Source organism: Onychostoma macrolepis, chromosome 22, assembly GCF_012432095.1.
Source record: "Onychostoma macrolepis isolate SWU-2019 chromosome 22, ASM1243209v1, whole genome shotgun sequence".
NCBI lineage: Eukaryota > Metazoa > Chordata > Actinopteri > Cypriniformes > Cyprinidae > Onychostoma > Onychostoma macrolepis.
In genome coordinates this window covers 28,708,608-28,728,281 of record NC_081176.1, presented here as the reverse complement: position 1 = coordinate 28,728,281, position 19,674 = coordinate 28,708,608, and the positions used below count along the sequence as shown (strand labels likewise).

The 19,674-nt window shown below is 34.3% G+C and overlaps 1 long non-coding RNA gene across 3 annotated transcripts in view; it reads right to left on the bottom strand.

Annotated features, from left to right (window-relative positions):
- Window positions 1-10,850: 10,850 nt before the first annotated feature.
- LOC131530671 (uncharacterized) overlaps window positions 10,851-19,674 on the bottom strand; it is a 51,978-nt gene continuing 43,154 nt past the window's right edge. For all 3 annotated transcript variants that reach the window (XR_009268450.1, XR_009268452.1, XR_009268451.1), the window contains one exon: window positions 10,851-11,200. This is a non-coding gene — a long non-coding RNA (uncharacterized LOC131530671). The remainder of the gene's footprint in view (window positions 11,201-19,674) is intronic.

Here is a 19,674-nt window from a genome sequence, read left to right as displayed (position 1 = left end):
GTTTGTGCGGTCTTTGTGTACTTTATCACAGATGAAGTGGATTAGCTGCAATAAATGCACGGACATTTCAGACATTTTCATGTAGCAACAGTAACATTTCTTATTCAGTACTTTATGTACTGCCTTATACAGTGCACACAAATAAAGTTCAACATAAGCCTATATACAATTTAAACACCAATAAAGAGGTCTATATTTTTCATCAGCTTTGATTTGATAAACATGACAATATAATATTAAGATTACATGAAAACAGTATTTACTGCTAAAAACACAGATTTGTGAACATTAGCAGAACTGAAGGTGTCAGAATAAACATAAAAAATTAATTATTGTCATTGTGCACTCATTTTATTTATGAATGGGATAAAGTGCAGTGTGCAATGTGGCAAAATAGTCCCACCTTTTAAATAAAAGAGCCAATCGCTAATTGGTAAAGTCGTTGCATCAGTGTTCTTCTGAGACACGTGCTTAGGACTACATATGCGCTTTGGATTGTCCAGCCTGAAATATACATTTTTGAAATGCTATGTAACCTTAAGAAACAACATTTATGGGCTGGTTTGTGCCAGATTGTGTTGCTGATCTGAAATAGGTTATTTAAACGTGAGTGTGGCAAGCAGTTTTTGAGATTTCTGGTTTCCCCCATTCAAGTAGATAGGAATTGGTCTTGGTTGCCTGAAATAGCTGCCCGGAGGTGTTGTAAATATGGCCAGTGTGAACAGACTTTTTTTTTTTTAATGGGATTTTGACCAAAATATTGCTTCTCATATATATTAAACATCAAATATGGACACAAACAGACTGATTGTGGAAGGAAATGTTGGAATCTGATAAATAAAACCTTCTGGAGAACCTTCACAGTCAACACAAATCTGTTGTTTTCTTACAGTTTTACACCCTTCAGGTGCTGTGCCTTATGAAAGAGCATACAGACATAGAAAACCCGACTCACACTGTTCTGAGAAAAACTGATTGCCTAATATCTTGTCATGACTTGTTAGGACTCGCTGTTAGACTTACATTAGAAGGTCTGGGGACAAAATAACAGAGATTTCGAGGTGAGAACATTTGGACCAGGATTGAAACTTTCTCACAGCACCTTGCAACTGTGTTGCAACAACCTGGCAACTATCCACAGCACCCTGGTGATCAGTTTTGCATGGGCAACCACTCATATTTTCTTCAGAAATCTAGTTTGCCACGGTTTAACACTCACAAAAGCAACGCAGCACCCACAGAACTTTTAGAACAAAAAAGGTCTGAAAAGAGCCTTTGTCCTTTATCTATTGAGTAGGAACAGATTCCCTTTCTTAATTATCTTATCTAGCCAAGGAAAAAAAAGTAAAAGTAAAAGCAACACTTATTGACATCCTCCAAAAACTATTTTATCTTTCCACTGACAGTCCTTACAGAATCAGTGACTGGCTTCTCAAGACTAGGCGATTCAATCGTTACAATAAGACAGCCAATGACGTAGCCTTGTCGAGTCAATAGATGGTAGTGAGTCATGTTGCGCACACACATTTCACAAGCGGCACACAGAGAAGCTATTCAGAAACGCCACCGTCCAATATTCTCTACCCCAGTGAACCAAAGATACAGTGACAGCATCAAATGTCACAGAATCTAAGAAGGAAATTAAACAGACTCTGAGGTCTATTTAGGATATTAAACTAAGCCAAGCATGACATCTTCAAGAGAATTTCACTAATGATAGGAAGCATTTTTGCGAGTTCTAAAGCGCCTACTTAACAATATTGAGCAGCTTTAGTCTTGGAGACAAATCTGAGTGAAGGCTTTTCAAAAAGAGAAGGACTTAAATATTGTATCAAGTAAGAGATCTCAGAAGTTCTGCTGAGAAATATCCAGAATTCTGTGGCAAGCATTCTGACTTGATTTGAAAGGAGAAACTGAGGAATTGAAATCCCAGTCTATCAGCTTCTCAAAACGTTATTTGTTTAATGAATGGCTCAAGGAAAAGTCATTTCCACCAACTGAAAATTTGCCCACACATTCGGCAAACTTTGGAAAATCCAGTGGAAAGTTCTTCTTTAAAAGCATGTATTGTCAGTACATCAAACACATTTTCAGATGAGTTGCTGCACACTCATTTCCGGAGGTTGTGTAGATGCCAGCCAATCAGATTAGAGCTTGCCAAATGAAGAAAGTGCTTGCTAGATCATATTTTCATAGAAAACCTTGCACACATCTCCTTAACTAGTTCAAAAACATTGGCAAAAACTGTCTCAAAGTCACACTGTAATTAAACAAATCTGTCACTTTGTTGTTTTAAAAGGAATGATTCAACCAAAAATTTAAATTTGCTGATTTCTTCATTAGATAACTTGCTCACCAATGAATCCTCTGCAGTGAATGGGTGCCGTCAGAATGAGAGTTCAAACAGCTGATAAAAACATCACAATAATCCACACCACTCCAGTCCATCAATTAACATTGTGTGAAGTGAAAATCCGCATGCCTTCATGCATAATATTGCTTTTTCCAGTGAAATGCCATCTTGCACAAATATGCACATATAAAGTACCGTTTACAAGCGAAAACGATGCAACAGTTCTCAACAAATACACCTGTGGATTTTGATGTTAGACGACGACAAAGGACTTTTTCATTTGTATTTTGGCCAGAAGCGACAGTTTAAAGTTTCTTACAAACACGCAGCTTTTCACTTCACAAGAAATTAACTGATGGACTGGAGTGGTGTGGATTATTGTGATGTTTTTATCAGCTGTTCGGAGTTTCATTCTGATGGCACCCATGCACTGAGCAAGTGATTCTCCAAATCTGATCAAAGAAATGAACTGATCTACATCTTCGATGGCCTGAAGATGAGTAAATATTGGGATTTGGGGTGGTGTGATGATTTACCGATTTCATTTGAAACCAAATGAAATTCAGTCTTATCAGTCAGACCAATACTGCTTTCTTTGTTGTTTACAAAGTCTAATTTCCATTGCATGCAGACGTGAGGGGATGAGGATATTTCCATTCTATTCACCATACTTCCTGTGGCTTGCCTTCCAATAGCTGTTTTCCATAGCAAAGTGTGACTTTCCTCTCTGCCAGATATGAAGACCGTATCCAAACAGTGCACATTATTTATAGCACACAAACTGACCCACATCCATGCATGAGCAATGCATGCCGCAGTCATCACTAATGATCTCTTTCTATCCAAGTTAGAAGTGGTTGTGATTGCTTGCGGGATGCCGTTTTGGGGCATTAAACTATCCTTTCACTGACCTGACAAAACAGTGCCTGCATGGATGCATTTCAGATGGAAATTCATGGATGAAAGTCCAAAGCGTGGTGGCTTAGAAATGTTATGCTGCATGCATTAAGTCAGATAAGATTCAGACATCTTAACACATCCCAGAGTTCACTAGCTTGCCAGTGCACTGGTTGAAAGATATATAATTTACGCAACGAACATGTCATTTCCAATGCACTTAAACTGCTTGAAGGAATGCGGCTGGTGTTTTGAGGAGCCAAAAGTCCTTTTCATTTTCGGGACAATGTCTGTCTTAGTTCTTTTTAATTTCATGCATGCCTGTCATGTTATACTTCATCATTAAAAGCGTGTTGAGCATACATAATGCGTGGTATGTACACTGATTTCAAAGCTGTTCTCATCGGAGTGGATGTCAACAGATCGGCAGTTTAAGCACAAAACAGAATGAGGATTAATAGATAAAGCCAAAGCACAGAAAAGCCAAACCGAGACAAGAATGGCAGTGTTCTAGCAGAATATAGTAGATCGAAACAGGGCGAATTACACAATGACCTTCTGACAGGTTGTTGGGCTTTGCCTGAGGTGGGCCGGGCCAGAACTTCTGCGCAATCCTTGCGTACCAGCAGGTCTGATAAACCATCGCTAATCTCTGTTCATGTCACTCTCACTAGAAAAACGCTGTTAGTCATGCAAGCCAATGTTTTGACTGCTGGCATTAAATTCAGTGCATACTGTAGCTTAATGTGGCCAAGAACCACTTGTTCAGATATGAAGGTGCAGTCTGACCGACATGGAAGACTACCAATCACACTTTGCTTAGTTTTACGTGACATTTACGGTGAGCCGACACACTGTGCATCAAAAGTGATTCAATGAATAGAACAGAGTTCCCTTTCATTTTTGTTTTAAACAAAACTATATGTAACCAAATTGTTTCAAATAACAGTTTAATGCCTATTTATTTATTTATTTAATAGGTAGTATGCATAGATGTTGCTAAGATGTTTGTATGTTTTTGAAAGAAGTCTTTTATGCTCATCAAAGCTGCATTTATTTAATTAAAAATACAGTAAAAACAATAATATTGTAAAATAGTATTACAATTTAAAATAACTGTTTTCTATTTGAATATGTTTTAAAATGTAATTTATTCCTGTGATGCAAAGCTAAATTTTCAGCATCATTTCTCCAGTCTTCAGTGTCACAAGGTCCTTCAGAAATCATTCTAATATGCTGATTTGTTGCTCAAGAAACATGATTATTATAATTAATGCTGAAAACAGTTGTGTTAGTTGATATTTTTGTAGAAACTGTTTTTTTTTTTTTTTCAGGATTCTTTAATGAATAAAAAGCTCAAAAGAGCAGCATTTATTTGAAATAGAAATATTTCGTAAAATTATAAATGTCTATAATGCTGTAATGCTGTCATCTATCTATCTATCTATCTATACACACAGTGGGGCAAAAAACTATTTATTCAGCCACCAATTGTGCAAGTTACAAGTTACAAGGCCTGTAATTTTCATCATAGGTATACCTCAACTATGAGATACAAAATGAGAAAAAAAAATCCAAAAAATCACATTGTAGGATTTTTAAAGAATTTATTTGCAAATTATGGTGGAAAATAAGTATTTGGTCAATAACAAAATTTCATCTCAATACTTTGTTATATACCCTTTGTTGGCAATGACAGAGGTCAAACGCTTTCTGTAAGTCTTCACAAGGTTTTCACAAACTGTTGCTGGTATTTTGTCCCATTCCTCCATGCAGATCTCCTCTAGAGCAGTAATCTTTTGGGGCTGTCGCTGGGCAACACGGACTTTCAACTCCCTCCAAAGACTTTCGATGGGGTTGAGATCTGGAGACTGGCTAGGCCACTCCAGGACCTTGAAATGCTTCTAGAAATCATCCAAATGCTCTCTAGCAAACTTCAGACGGGCCGGACATGTACTGGCTTAAGCAGGGGGACACGTCTGGCACTGCAGGATTTGAGGCCTTTGTTACTTTGGTCCCAGCTCTCTGCAGGTCATTCACTAGGTCCCCGTGTGGTTCTGGGATTTTGCTCACAGTTCTTGTGATCATTTTGACCCCACGGGTGAGATCTTCGTGGAGCCCCAGATCGAGGGAGATTATCAGTGGTCTTGTATGTCTTCCATTTTCTAATAATTGCTCCCACAGTTGATTTCTTCACACCAAGCTGCTTACCTATTGCAGATTCAGTCTTCCCAGCCTGGTGCAGGTCTACAATTTTGTTTCTGGTGTCCTTTGACAGCTCTTTGGTCTTGGCCATGGTGGAGTTTGGAGTTGGACTGTTTGAGGTTGTGGACAGGTGTCTTTTATACTGATAACGAGTTCAAACAGATGCCATTAATACAGGTAACGAGTGGAGGACAGAGGAGCCTCTTAAAGAAGAAGTTACAGGTCTGTGAGAGCCAGAAATCTTGCTTGTTTGTAGGTGACCAAATACTTATTTTACCGAGGAATTTACCAATTAATTCTTTAAAAATCCTACAATGTGATTTTCTGGATTTTTTTTTCTCATTTTGTCTCTCATAGTTGAGGTATACCTATGATGAAAATTACAGGCCTCTCTCATCTTTTTAAGTGGGAGAACTTGCACAATTGGTGGCTGACTAAATACCTTTTTGCCCCACTGTATATATATATATATATATATATATATATATATATATATATATATATATATATCTGCTGGTAGCCATTGACTTCCATAGTATTTTATACATATAATGGAAGTCAGTGGCTACCGTCAACTGTGTGGTTACCAACATCTTTCAAAATATGTTTTGGCATTCAACAGAAGAAAGAAACTCAGAAATGTTTGAAACTTAAGGGTAAGTTATTTATGGCAGAATTGGGTGAATTCTATCATTTGTGATATTAATAATATTCTTCTTAATTATTAATTATCTTAATTAGGGGGCTAAACTTTAACTGGGGTCCCCCAAACCCCCTGAATTAAAGATGATGAAAACAAAAAATAAAGAGTAGCACAGCTTTTGACTGCAACCCGGTAAACGTTCAAAAAAAGAACAACAGAGTTTGCTCTGAGGGGAAATTGGAATTATTGTGCTTCTGTAACATGACAGCATGACTCAGTAAAAGGCGAGCGAGGAGTTAGCTGTACGCCTGGAGATTAGGTTGAGTTGGCCACTCACCCAATCGGACAGCCGAGCGGAGAATAAACTGTCTCCGGCTGGCGGAGCGTTTCAGTCCTTGCGTTTATGAGACCATATCTGCTCCGTCACCGTCAACACCATTATAGCAATTCCAGCGGGTCTTGATCTCAATTTTTTACCACATTCAACACGTTTAAAATCCAATTTTTAAACCAAATTAAATTTTTGAACTGTGACTAATTGTAACTACCAGCCACAATTTACTGAGAGCAATTTCCACTTTTCCTTGCATCCTGCCTCTCTCCTCTATTTTAAGCAGCGAAAGGTTGGCATGTATCTAACTGCTATTTTAATGCTAATGCCGCATACAAGACTCGTTTGCAAATTTTACCACTTATTAACTTCTTGTGGGTTGGTTTTCTTTGGATGGCTGCCACTGCTGCAGAGAAGATGGATCCAGCAAGGGATGTCTGATGGGAAAGATACACTAACAATGCTACAATGCTTGATAGTAGCGTAGCCTAAGGGTAAATCTCATTATTCAGACCCAGGCTCTCATCACTAACAGAGAACAAACTAATTTGGTTACAAAATGCTGACAACTGAGGCATAAGGTCGCTGAGAGTGCAACTTGTAAAGGGGAGGAACTGTTATTAACGCTCACAGACTTTTGTTTTGTTTTGTGCTGGTGCTAGTTGCTTTTGCTAAGCTTAAGAGTAGCAGATTATTTTAAGTAGAATCTTTAATTTCTTACCTGTGTGGGACATTAAGGGGAATTTTTGAAGAATACCCTTGTGAAAAAGAAGTGTGCTTAATGGCAGTAAAAGTGTACTTTTTTTGTACTTCAATTATTAAAAGTATACATTTTAAAAAGTGCTCTTGCAGATAATATAATATAATCTAAATTAAAGGCCACTTAAGTGTACTTAAAGAGAGTACAATTTAATGGCAATAGGTCTTAACATACTTTAAAAATGCACTTTATAATAATGTCTAATTAAGTATTACTTAAATGTACATTTTACATAATTATGATTTTATTGTGTTTTAAATAAGTACACTTATTTTGATATATTTATCAATATACTAAAGCACATGTAAATATTTATTTTAATTCCAACTTAAGTGTGTTCTTCAAAATTACATTTGTTAATGTATTTTAAATGCATTTAGTCTATAATATATACTATGTGCATTAATGCACTTGAAATTTATTTTTCTTCTAAACCTAAGTAAACTTTCTTATACAGTATACTCCAATAAAACTTATTGTTGAAATTTTCATCACCAGCTCTTGCACTATGAACTCTATGAAGTTTAATTTTCTATATAATATTTTACATAGTGTCATTTATGAGAGTACTGTATTTGTATGTAATAGTACTGTACTTTACATCTGTGTACAGAAAACTTACAATATCAGGTAACACTTTACAATAAGGTTCATTAGTTAACTACATTAGTTAACATGAACTAATAATGAACTGCACTCATACAGCGTTTATTAATCTTTGTTAATGTTAATTTCAACATTTAATAATACATTATTAAAATCTTGTTAACATTAGGTAATGCACTGTGAACTAACATGAACTAACAATGAACATCTGTATTTTTATTAACTAACGTTAGCGAAGATTAGTAAATAAAGTAACAAATGTATTGCTCATGGTTAGTTCATGTTAGTTAATACATTAACTAATGTTTAACTAATGAACCTTATTGTAAAGTGTTACCCAATATCATTATGTTTTTCTCACTTAAAGGGATAGTTCACCCAAAAAAACCCCAGGGCATCCAAGATGTAGGTGACTTTGTTTCTTCAGTAGAACACAAACAAAGATTTTTAATTCAAACCGTTGCAGTCTGTCAGTCATATACTTCAAGTCAATGGGCACACAATCTTTGAGAGTAAAAAAAACAAAACATGCACAGACGAATCCAAATTAAACCCTGCGGCTCGTGACGATACATTGATGTCCTAAGACACGAAACGATCGGTTTGTGCGAGAAACTGAACAGTATTTTTATACATTTTTACCTCTAATACACCACTATGTCCAACTGCCCTGAGCGCGTGCACGGCGTGACGTGAACTTGAAAATTCAATTAACTTATTTTTTTTAATTATCATTTACTTAAAAATTTGAAGGCAACGGGTTTCCTCATTTTTTTAAAATTAAGTCAACTTATCACTTTTTACAGTGTAGGTAATTAATACATTGAAATGACATTGAAGTATATTTTAGTTCACATTAATTGCTTATTGAGAAGTACATATTTACCATATTTCAAAGTACATATGAGATATACTAAAGTCCCACTTAAGTGGTTCAAAAATATCACTCAAAAGTTCAACTAATTGCATTTAATGTAATTTGAAACTGTTATATATTTGCAATCAATTACAAATAACATGCATTTAGGTGGTTGAAAACATTACATTTAATTCACGCTTAAGTGTATTGTTAACTGACATTAAAGTATATTTTAGTTAACATTAATTGCTTGTCAGTACATTAGTAGTACATTTTAACCATATTTTACAGACAATAGAAACAATTATGAAAGTACATGTAAAGATGTACTAAAAAGTCCCACTTAAGTGGTTTAAAAAAATCACTCAAAAGTTCAACTTATTGCATTTAATATCACTTTAAAATGTGATACATTTGAAGTGAATTACAAATACAATGTATTTAAGCGTCGAAAATAACACTTATGTGTGCACTTATGTGTGTTCTTTTTAAGTATATTATTTCTGCAATAAGTACACTTTATAAAAGTCTACTTAAGTGCACTTCTTTTTCACAAGGGTATGTTCATCAAAATTTTTTTTTTTGTTATTTTTGTAATTTTAACTCATTGTTTTTTTTCTGGAGTTTTTGCTAGTCTTAAAAATAGGTATCAAATATAATAATTATTCTATTATAAGAACTTATATTCATTCATTTTTGCTAGTATATGTCATTGTTTTGTTCTGGCGCTAGTTGTTTTCTTAGGCTTAAAAGGCATAGTTTGTGTCTTTAATTTAAAGGAACAGTTCACCCAAAAATGTTCAAATCATTTATTCTATGTCCTGTTGACTTTCTTTCTAAAGTGGAAAACTTTTAGTATTTTAAAATATGAAAGTATCAAAAAGTTATAGAAGTTTAAATTTACTGTAAAGAAAATACAAAATATTATTTTTTATATATTTTATATAAAATAAATATTTTACATAACAGGTTTTACTCTAAAATTGGCATAAAATTAAAGCCTTATGTCTCAATAAGTTATGTTCCAAATTTGAAGTTGATATGAGAAAAATTGAGGTTCCTGTGAGATTTTATTTAGGGCGTCATACCACAAACAGCCACCGGGTGCCATTCAACTTCATTGAATTTTTTTTAATGCATTTTTCTGTCACAAATGTCTAAATTTCTCTGTCAATATTACTCCGATCACAAAAAGACCACCAAATGTGGAATCCTGAGAGTCAGACCTTTCGGCAATATGTATTTTGTCAAGATTATAAAAAGTTTTGATTCTAAAAGACCGTAATACATTGTGTAATATGACACTTGACACCACCCACTAAGGGGGAGGAGACCGCCAAACAATTTTAAAGTACAATTTCCATGGTAAAGCAATGTCCGATTTCAAAATGGTTTTCACAGGATGAATTTTGAGGTTTTAAGCTTTCAAATGATATATAATTTATGATGATTACTCAAATATTTGATAGGGAAAAAAGACAACGAAAAAAAGAGCGCCAAGCGTCCCACAGGTGGGACGGTGACAGTTATAGTTGGCGTCTTTAATTTAAAGGAACGGTTCACCCAAAAATGTTCAAATCATTTATTCACTGTCCTGTTGAATTTCTTACTAAAGTGGAACATAAAAGGGGAATGTTTGAAGAATATGTTCATTTTGACTTTCATATGTGAGATATAAAAGGGTAATTTTTGCTATTATAACTCATTGTTTTGTTCTGGCACTGGCTGTTTTTGCTAAGCTTAAAATGAGTGGTTGATGCCTTTCATTTAAAGGAACAGTTCAACCAAATATGTTCCAATCATTTACTCACCGACTTTCTTAAGTTGGAAACAAAAGGGGGATTTTTGAAGAATATGTTCATCACAAATCCATTCTTGCTATTAGAACTCATTGTTTTGTTCTGGCCCTAGTTATTTTTGCAAAATTTAAACGTAGGTTCTTTTCATTTAAAGGAACGGTTCTCCCCAAAAATGTACCAATCATTTACTCGCTGAATTACTTTTTTTATGTGGGACATGAAAGGGGGAAATTTATTTTATTTATTTAGAAATATTTATAGATTATCTGTTTCAGTCCATAAAATTAAAGTCAATGGGGTCCAAACACAACTTTGGAAAACATTCACTTGATTGTATGGACACACAAAAAAAGAGAGAGATTCTTCAAAATATGTATTTTATTTTGTGTTTCGCAGAATAAAGAAAATCACACAGGTTTTCATTTTTTTGGTGGACTATCTCTTTAAATGTATAAATCTGCATGGTTTATTTTTCACAAAGTAACATAATGCCGAAGATGAGTTATAATAGCAAATGTTTAGCTCTATCATAAAAAAATAATTTCAAGTGATGCATTGACATTTTATACAAAAATACACTGTTTACATTATATCCCTGTAAACATATTTCCGATAGCTCTTCTCAGGCAGTTGAAACATCGCACCTCACTATTCGTCTGTTGCTTTGTTTGGATTTGTGCATGTAATCCTCTTTGCGGCTTAAAATGATACGAAGTCAGAGAGCCAAAAACCTCTGTCTCATAGTGCCTGGTTAGAAAAAGAGAAAAAGAGAGGAACTAGGAAGAGCAATTCAAAGAGGATGGCCATTTTATCAGTATTCAGTTATCAGATGTTCCAGTTTTAACATGAGCTAACATCCCAGACTTATTGAGCACAATTTACATGAAGATTTGGGAAAATATTTTTATCATAATGTAACAACTTTCTCTGCCTCTGAAATTACTTTGCTTTGTGCTGATGTCATCAAACACTCCTTTTTTAACCCCTCCCTTTCCACCACCGGGGGCCTGTTTCATAAAACAAGTTTACCAAATAAGCCAGGCTTATTTCAATTAGTCTGACTTATTTTGAAGCAAATCAACTGGCAATAAATCAGACTAACTGAAATAAACCTGGCTTATTTGGTAAACTTGATTTATGAAGCAGGCCCCTGGTTTGATTCTGGTATGTAACACTCACTTTTCATTTCTAGTAAATAGATTCCCCCCCAAAAATGGTTTTAATTTTGACTTGGAAAAATTAAATCCTGTTTTTGAAGCACTAGTACTAGTTTCCATTCAACTTCTGGCCTCACTGAAAGTGAATTAAAGTGCCTAGCAACAAAATTGCATAACAATCAAACCAATGCTCCAATGAGATTTCAGTGAAATTTCAATTTTCATCCAGAAAGAAAATTAAAACACTTTTCACTTTTGGAATAGTCCAAGTTAATTGGCCGAAACAGTGACATTTAATTGGTGTTTCTCCGATTACGCATTTTGACACATTTTCACCATGACCAAATATGATACTGACGTATCGATATGTAAAATTTGCTTGGCTGAAAAGTTTGTCTTAGACTGAAATATATTAATATATCATATATGATATATATATATATAATTAATTATTCTATATTTTACGAAAAATATATGGGTAGAGATACATAATTACAAAAGTATCTTTTGAAATCTATTTAAAAATATGTATTTGAATATACTGTGTGTTTTTTATTTATTTATTTATTTTTTATGTTAATTACCAACACTTCATTTACAAATTAGTTTTTTGGCTAAATGAATGAATGAATAAATAAATAAATAATCATTGGTGTTTAATTAATTTCAGTGCATCATTATAAACAATATTTTCAATGTTTCTACACAAAACACATTTTGTAGGTTACCTGATTTTTTTTTGTTTTGTTTTTTTGCAGACAATATTTGGACATTATGATATAACTGGTATACATTTTGTATTACCTCAACTCTGGTGTGCTTACATTTGAATTCATTTTTTTCCACACATACAGCACGATTCCTTGTGGACTGCCATGAAAAACTATTTGCGCAAGTCTCGAAACACAATAAAACACTTGCATGACTCCCCGGCTAAGCCGTTAGTGAAGGTTGTCAAACCAAACAGCCAATTTCACAGACAACGGCAAAAACACAACCCACCCCGCCATCACGAGCGGAGCGTGAAGAATCCGACGCTTCACACCTCTCCATATGTTCAAGAATTCGGATTGCTAAGTTACTAAAACAGACTTCCAGCAGTCGGGAGGGTCTGACATTCCCACATTCTTGGGCCAACAGATCGGTCGGATAAGAGTCTCTCTCCCCTTCTGATAGCCATCAACACTTTTCAGCTGTATCTCACCTGCCCTCATTTCTCAGATGTTCATTTTGATTAGCGCAAGACTGGGAGCTAGCGGTAGCCTGAGGAGGGGGAAGGGGGCTGGAATGACACAGAAGCAGCAGACAGAAGGGGCTGACTAGCTTCAAGCCGCCACATGCTGTTGGCAAACATGTCTTGAGAATGTAAATCTATGACGCTTCCACCCCCCACAACTACCTCCCTGTCGTTTTAGCCCTCTTTCTCTGTCAATGGACGCTTAGTGCTCATGGAAATGGACCCGATGGGCACTTTATAAAGCCGACTATTAACTATGTTAAGCTCAAGAGGACCAAAATGCATTGGAAAATCACCGCTATTGAAAAACATGACAGTGATGGGAATCTTTGATTAGGATACTTTGCATATTTTTAAATTAGCTCTGCATGCTAGCGATTAGCCGCATTTGGAGACTTGCTACCCAAAGGTTAAGAAAACAGCGTGAAAACTTCATTTTAACTGAGCTAGTAGTGTGAAATGTGAATATATATCATTGTTTAGCGCACATAGGATACTTTAAATGATAAAAAAAAATAAAAATAAAAATAAAAAATGTTGTTAGTTACTCTGGTAATAATGTATTTGTATTTATGTTCTGGAACACAAAAGGACAATGTTTTGAAGCATCGTATTTACATAAAACAATATTTTAAGGTGGTGTTAATGATGTCAAACTTAGCGAAATATGTTAGAATGCTATGTTTTGAATCTGAACATGGATTTTTTTTACATGGAAGTATTTATTTTAGTTTTATTTTGCTTTACATGGAAGAAAAAATATTTAAAATTGTTATTTCATGTTCCATCCCTGCTGAGAAATCAATAGAAATGCTCAAATGATTTGTAATGGTTTTAATAGTCATAATGGGAATTGTTTCAGTTTTAATGGAAACTGTAATGTCCCTGTGGGTCTGGTGATGTGTTGCCTTCATTTGGTGGCATGTTAAACACACTAAATCCCAACTGAATATGTCCCAAGACACAGAAGAGGTAATGGTTTTAATGGTTAACAGTTAAAATGTATTTTATTTAGGCCAGAACAAATGGTCAGTTGGCCGGAAACTGTGTGTGTGTGTGTGTGTGTGTGTTTTGAAACTGAATATATATTTAATTTAAACGTTCATATACAAAAGTATATTTCAAGGGAAAGAAAATCCAACCTCACAGTTGCCTATATTTGTGCTAAATGAAAACGGAATGACCTACTAGAGATTATTTATTATTTTTTATTATATAATGTAATATTGTTTTGATTGATTTTATTTTATTTTATATTTTATTCATTTATTTATTTGGAACATTGTAAAGTGTGACATATGTGAATCTATTTTCTTGTACTGAAATATATGAAGGGGCGAAATATAATTTTAAATGCCCTTTAAAAATATATTTATATTTTCCAAAAAATATATTAGTAGCAAATATGTATGTATGTATGTGTTTATTTATTTATTTATTTATTTGTTTGTTTTGAAACATATTTTTGTTGTATGGGTTTTGAATCTGACACAGATGTAAATGCAAAAAAGGTAGATACATTTTGGGTTCTTAATTATTATTACTATTATGAGTTTTATATAACTATATCTTTAATATTGAAAAGTATCTTTAAAATTTCGAATTTTGTGTTCCATGGAAAGTATGTAGTCATATGGGATTCTGATGAAGTGTTTCTTTGACTTAGCTCTGCATTCTGGCGATGCATTTCAATCATTTGCATAATCCTATGCTTTCGCATGTTGTTCTGTATGAGTATAACACAGAGGAGAATTCATTATAATTCAAAGAAGTCTGAGTGAGGATTATAGAAAGTAGGAGAGCACATGAAACACTAATAGATATAAACTGTTTGCTTATGTATGCAAATGATTCATGTGCATTCCAGCAACAGTAAACACTCTCAAAAGCCTCATATATGATTCTGAATATTAAGTTGAACCTAAGCGTGGCGATTAACCTCCAGCAGTCCAGTCACATCAAACTCAAAGCTCTTCTGCAGCAGAAATCCTAGCTGTCACTTCCATGTCATTAAACCCTTTAAGTTTACGTTTCTTCTCCTCGCACAAGTAGTCTGGCTAACATCTGTTTACGTACAGAGCTGCTCAGATCACTTGGGGCATAATGGCAGAGGACTGATTTTAGAGTTAAAGAAGGAGAACAGTACTTTGAAAGAGCCTCTGGTGGCACTTCCCACTGTCCTTTATGGTTTTATAGCACCTCAGTTTAGATGTGGCCGTGCCTTTCACACCTCACCCCACACCCGCTAACACAGCAGCTGGGAGTCTGCGGTAGTTCAGTCAAAACAGCTTCATTGCAAGTAGACAATGTATCCTTAATCATAAATTCCACTGTGTACAGAGTTATCAGGGTTCAACAGTAAGGTATTTTCCCTTTCAAGACAATTTTGCATTGTCGTTGCAATTTTGATGAACAAATCAGTTATATTTAAACTTTATGCTAATGCTGTCCAGCAAACGAGTGTGTATGAATTTATAGCTGCCATGGAGTTACATTATAACTGTATAACTTCCATGTGTTATTGCAAATAAAACATGTTAATATTCATTTAATAAGTATTTAGTGATAAAATAATAACTTTATAACTGTATTTTCTTGATACCATAATACAATGGTAAAATGCATAAGAAATATTAAACATTTAATTAATAATCTAACAGTTATTAAATTGTAATTGCTAAATAAAATAAAAAAATACTTTAACACTTAAAAAAAATTGTTGTTTAATAAATTTGCTATTTGTTAACATTAATGGGTTTTAATCATTTTTGTATGCATTGTTCCAATATAATAAAAAGTTAATGTAATTTAAATGTGTAATTCATGTAATTAATTATTGAATACTATTTAATTATTATTAAATAATCATGAAATCATTTCACAATAAATTAACATTTAAAATGAATACAATATAATGTAACTGTGTCACTATTTTTTAAATGTATAGTTAATTAAAAGTGTGTGTGGGTGTCTATATATATACACAGTATATTAATTGTTATAAATAAAATAAAATAAATAAAAAGTCATTTTTTCCCTAGTCATGTAGGTCCAGTGACAATGTTGCCAGCGCAATTCAAAATAACTAGTGCTGGGCAACGATTAATCGCGATTAATCGCACCCAAAATAAAAGTTTTTGTGTACATAATATATGTGTGTGTATTGTGTGTATTTATTATGTATATATGAATACACACCCATGTATGTATATATTTAAGAAAAATGTGTTATGATTATATATTAAATATATTTATATATCATATAAATTATATTAATAAATATATACATGTAAATACATGTAAATCTTTTCAAAATATATACTGTATGTGTGTGTCTTTATATACACATAATAAATATACACAGTACACACAGATATATTATATAAACAAACTTTTATTTTGGATGCGATTAATCGCGATTAATCGTTGCCCAGCACTAAAAATAACCAAAAAATAATCCTTATTGTTGAGCCCTGGTTATGTCCAATTTCACAATAACTCTCCCTAACACTCATTTTCAAAAGTTACTGTCTAAGTTACTAAGTTTGTAGTTTTTTTGCTAGAATAAGCTGCGACGTGTACCAGATTTTATACTGACAGAAAGCCAGAAAGTCTCCTGTGAAGCGAACTGAGATCTAAGGAGGAGCGAACCATACAGGCGCTGCCACCATAAAAAGAGAATTACACTCAATGATGGCCATGTGGATATATAAATGAAAGAGAAAAGACCCATCACAACACCGCAGGTGAAATATGCAGTCCTAACTAATGTTAAGCGACAACATTTGCCTTTCCTGACCACTCTGACAAGCCAGGATGATGACCCTGTGTTGGGCAAGGGCCTGTACACATCACAGCCAATCTGTCAGAAGTGTAACTAGGCTGTATTCATATTTCATGGCCATCTCTACAACCTGTCCGAGTCCACAGTGATTAATCCAAAAGTCCTTTCATCGAGTTATAAAAAATGTATAAAGACTCGCTGAATGACTCAGTTCAACTTATGGGCAAACGCTAGCGGACAGAGTTTGTTCTCTCACAAGCTTTGTAGATCCACTCATTGATATTTACAATATATTTCTTAATAACTGAGTAAATAATCAGAGTATCCATATTTCTGTTTCACTAAAATCTATGAGGGTCCTTATGCATATTTTATGGTGAATCTGATCCAGCTGGAGCTGGTTTTTGGAACATGGCGGCTGGTGTCATTAACTGGTCCAATCTGGTTATTAGCTAGAGCAAGCTGGTAGACCATCTTGGACAAGCAAGAAGCCACCTACCAGCTGATCATTGCAGGGTTTGTGGAACATCAACCAGCTAATGATCAGTCTGAAACAAGTCTCATGGCGATTTGTTAGTATTTTATGCTTTGACGTAGTTACTTGGTTTGTATAACCTCATTTGTACGTTTTCTTGCAATCAGCTTACACCCCATTGATGGTTAGGTTTAGGTTTAGACCTTGATAACTTACATTTCTTCAAAAAAAATTATATCTCTGTACGAATTACATTGTACGAATTCATACAAAAATATCACTCTGTAAAATAGCCACATTTTCTCATGAAATCGGGTTGGCTAGAAACTAGCATAAATTACTTGACCTTTAAATAAGAATCAGTATTTTGAAACTGAATCGTTATGTTGTATTTGCATTGCACAGAATTAAAAGTTTTGACAAATTTGTGGCTAATCTGTATTCATGGTTTTTTTTTTTTTTTAAATCATACATTTCCATACAAATCACATATTATGAATTCATACGAAATCGTAAAATAGTTGTGTTTTCTCATGAAATTGGGTTGACTAGAAACCATGCTACCATGAATAAAGTGACCTTTAAATGAGAATCTGTATTTTGAAACTGAATCAATGTTGTATCTTCGTTGCACAGAATGAAACGTTTTGGCGAATTTGTGGCTAATTTGTATATTTTCGTAAGATTTTCTTATGTCTCACTGATGTTCAGGTTTTTCAATTTTTTTGTTTGTTTTTTCTCTAAAAACTCACATTTCCATATGAACCACATATTATGAATTTATACGACATCGTAAAATAGTTATGTTTTCTCATGAGATCGGGTTGGCTAAAAACAATGTAACAGTTACCATCTAAACTCGACTTTCCAGGTAACATCAGACTAAAAAAAAAAGTTGAAATGAAGAGACCTTGAAATGAGAAATAGTATTCAGAGAATATTACGTTGTATTTGTGTTGCACAGAATGAATAGTTTTTGGAAATTTTGTGGCTAATTTGTAAAAAAAAATTGTACCACCTCTTTCATACGTTTGCAGAACAATCTGCTTACACCCCACTGAGGGTTAGGTTTGGGGGTGCACTTTTACGGCTGTTTAAAAAAAAAAAAAAAAAAAAATATCACACATTTTCATAAAAACCACATCGTTGAAAATTTATTTGAAATAAATGAGTGACCATTTAGGTTTAGGTGTGGACCTTCATACTTCCTTTGTTTCCCCCCAAATAATCATACATTTGCGTACAAATCATATTGTACGAATTCATGCATGAATGCCACCTCGCAAAATAGTTACAGTTTCTTATGAGATCCAAAACACAGCTACCAACTTAAGTCAAAATTTTTAATTTCATACAAATCCGTAATTTGTATGAAATTTGTACAAATAATTTGAATTTGTTACTAATACAAATTTGTACAATCTAATTTGTATGTTTTTGTAAAATCTGCTTACTAGTGTTTGGGGTGGACCTTCAAGTTTACTTTTTTCCTAAAACTTCCTAAAACATTTTCATTCAAATCACATCATGCAATTTCAAACAAAATCGCCACATTGGTGAATATAAAATATTCACGTTTTCTCTCGAGATCGGGTTGGCTAGAAAACACGCTATCATGTTCCACAACACAGCTCCCAGCTTAACTCCGACTTCACAGGCAACATCAGACTAAAAACAAAGTTTGAATGAAGTGACCTTTAAATGAGAAATAGTATTCACAGACTGAGGGGCTGCGTTGTATTTGCGTTACACAGAATGAAACCCCACGCGACTCCTGGGAAGAATGTCAGTGCCTTTGGATTTAAATAAATAGTGCAGGTTTCAGGCCCCTTCTATTTTGAGCTTTTCAATATAAGAGGACTTTTCCGTTAGTGAATCCAAGTTCCTAACAAACCAGCATGCCATGAGTCCCGATGGAAATGAAGGATATCTTTGGTTGAGAGCCTGCCTAAGCTGCTAGTGTCTGGAGTGCTTTCCTCTCAAAAAAAAAATTGCTTCAGAGCAATGAAATAGAGGAAATGGATTTCTCATTGGGGAATATAAGTGCTGGAACTTCTTCTACTAAACAATGAATGTAGTTCTTTCCGTCTCTTGTGCGTTCTAAGATTTGGGAGGGTAAAGCTGTTATCCTGCAGCTGTGGCATCCTTCAAAGAACTGAAACAAATCCCAAGAAATAACCGTGGATTCCCGCTTACTTCGATTCAGTTGGACTAAGCGCCTGTTGGCATTTTCTCCTACTCTTTATCTATGTAGTCCCATTTGGATCATGTCTAACCAATAGCACTGAAGTGATAAACATTGGATGAAACTTAACTGGGCAATTGCGGTTTTCCAAAAGAATAGAATGGCCTTCTTTGGCAAGAACTGACTTGCTAACTTTGCTATTCAAACTAGCCAGGCACTCAGAGCGTATAATTAACTCTAATTCTCCTCACAGTTGATCCCTTTGGTGCGTTATTTATCCGACCTGAATATTTTAGGATGGTGCGTCATGTCTTAAAGTAAAGTAACATGTTGATAGAACCTTTTTTGATGCTTTAGTCCGGATCCAGCTGGTGCCATCCACA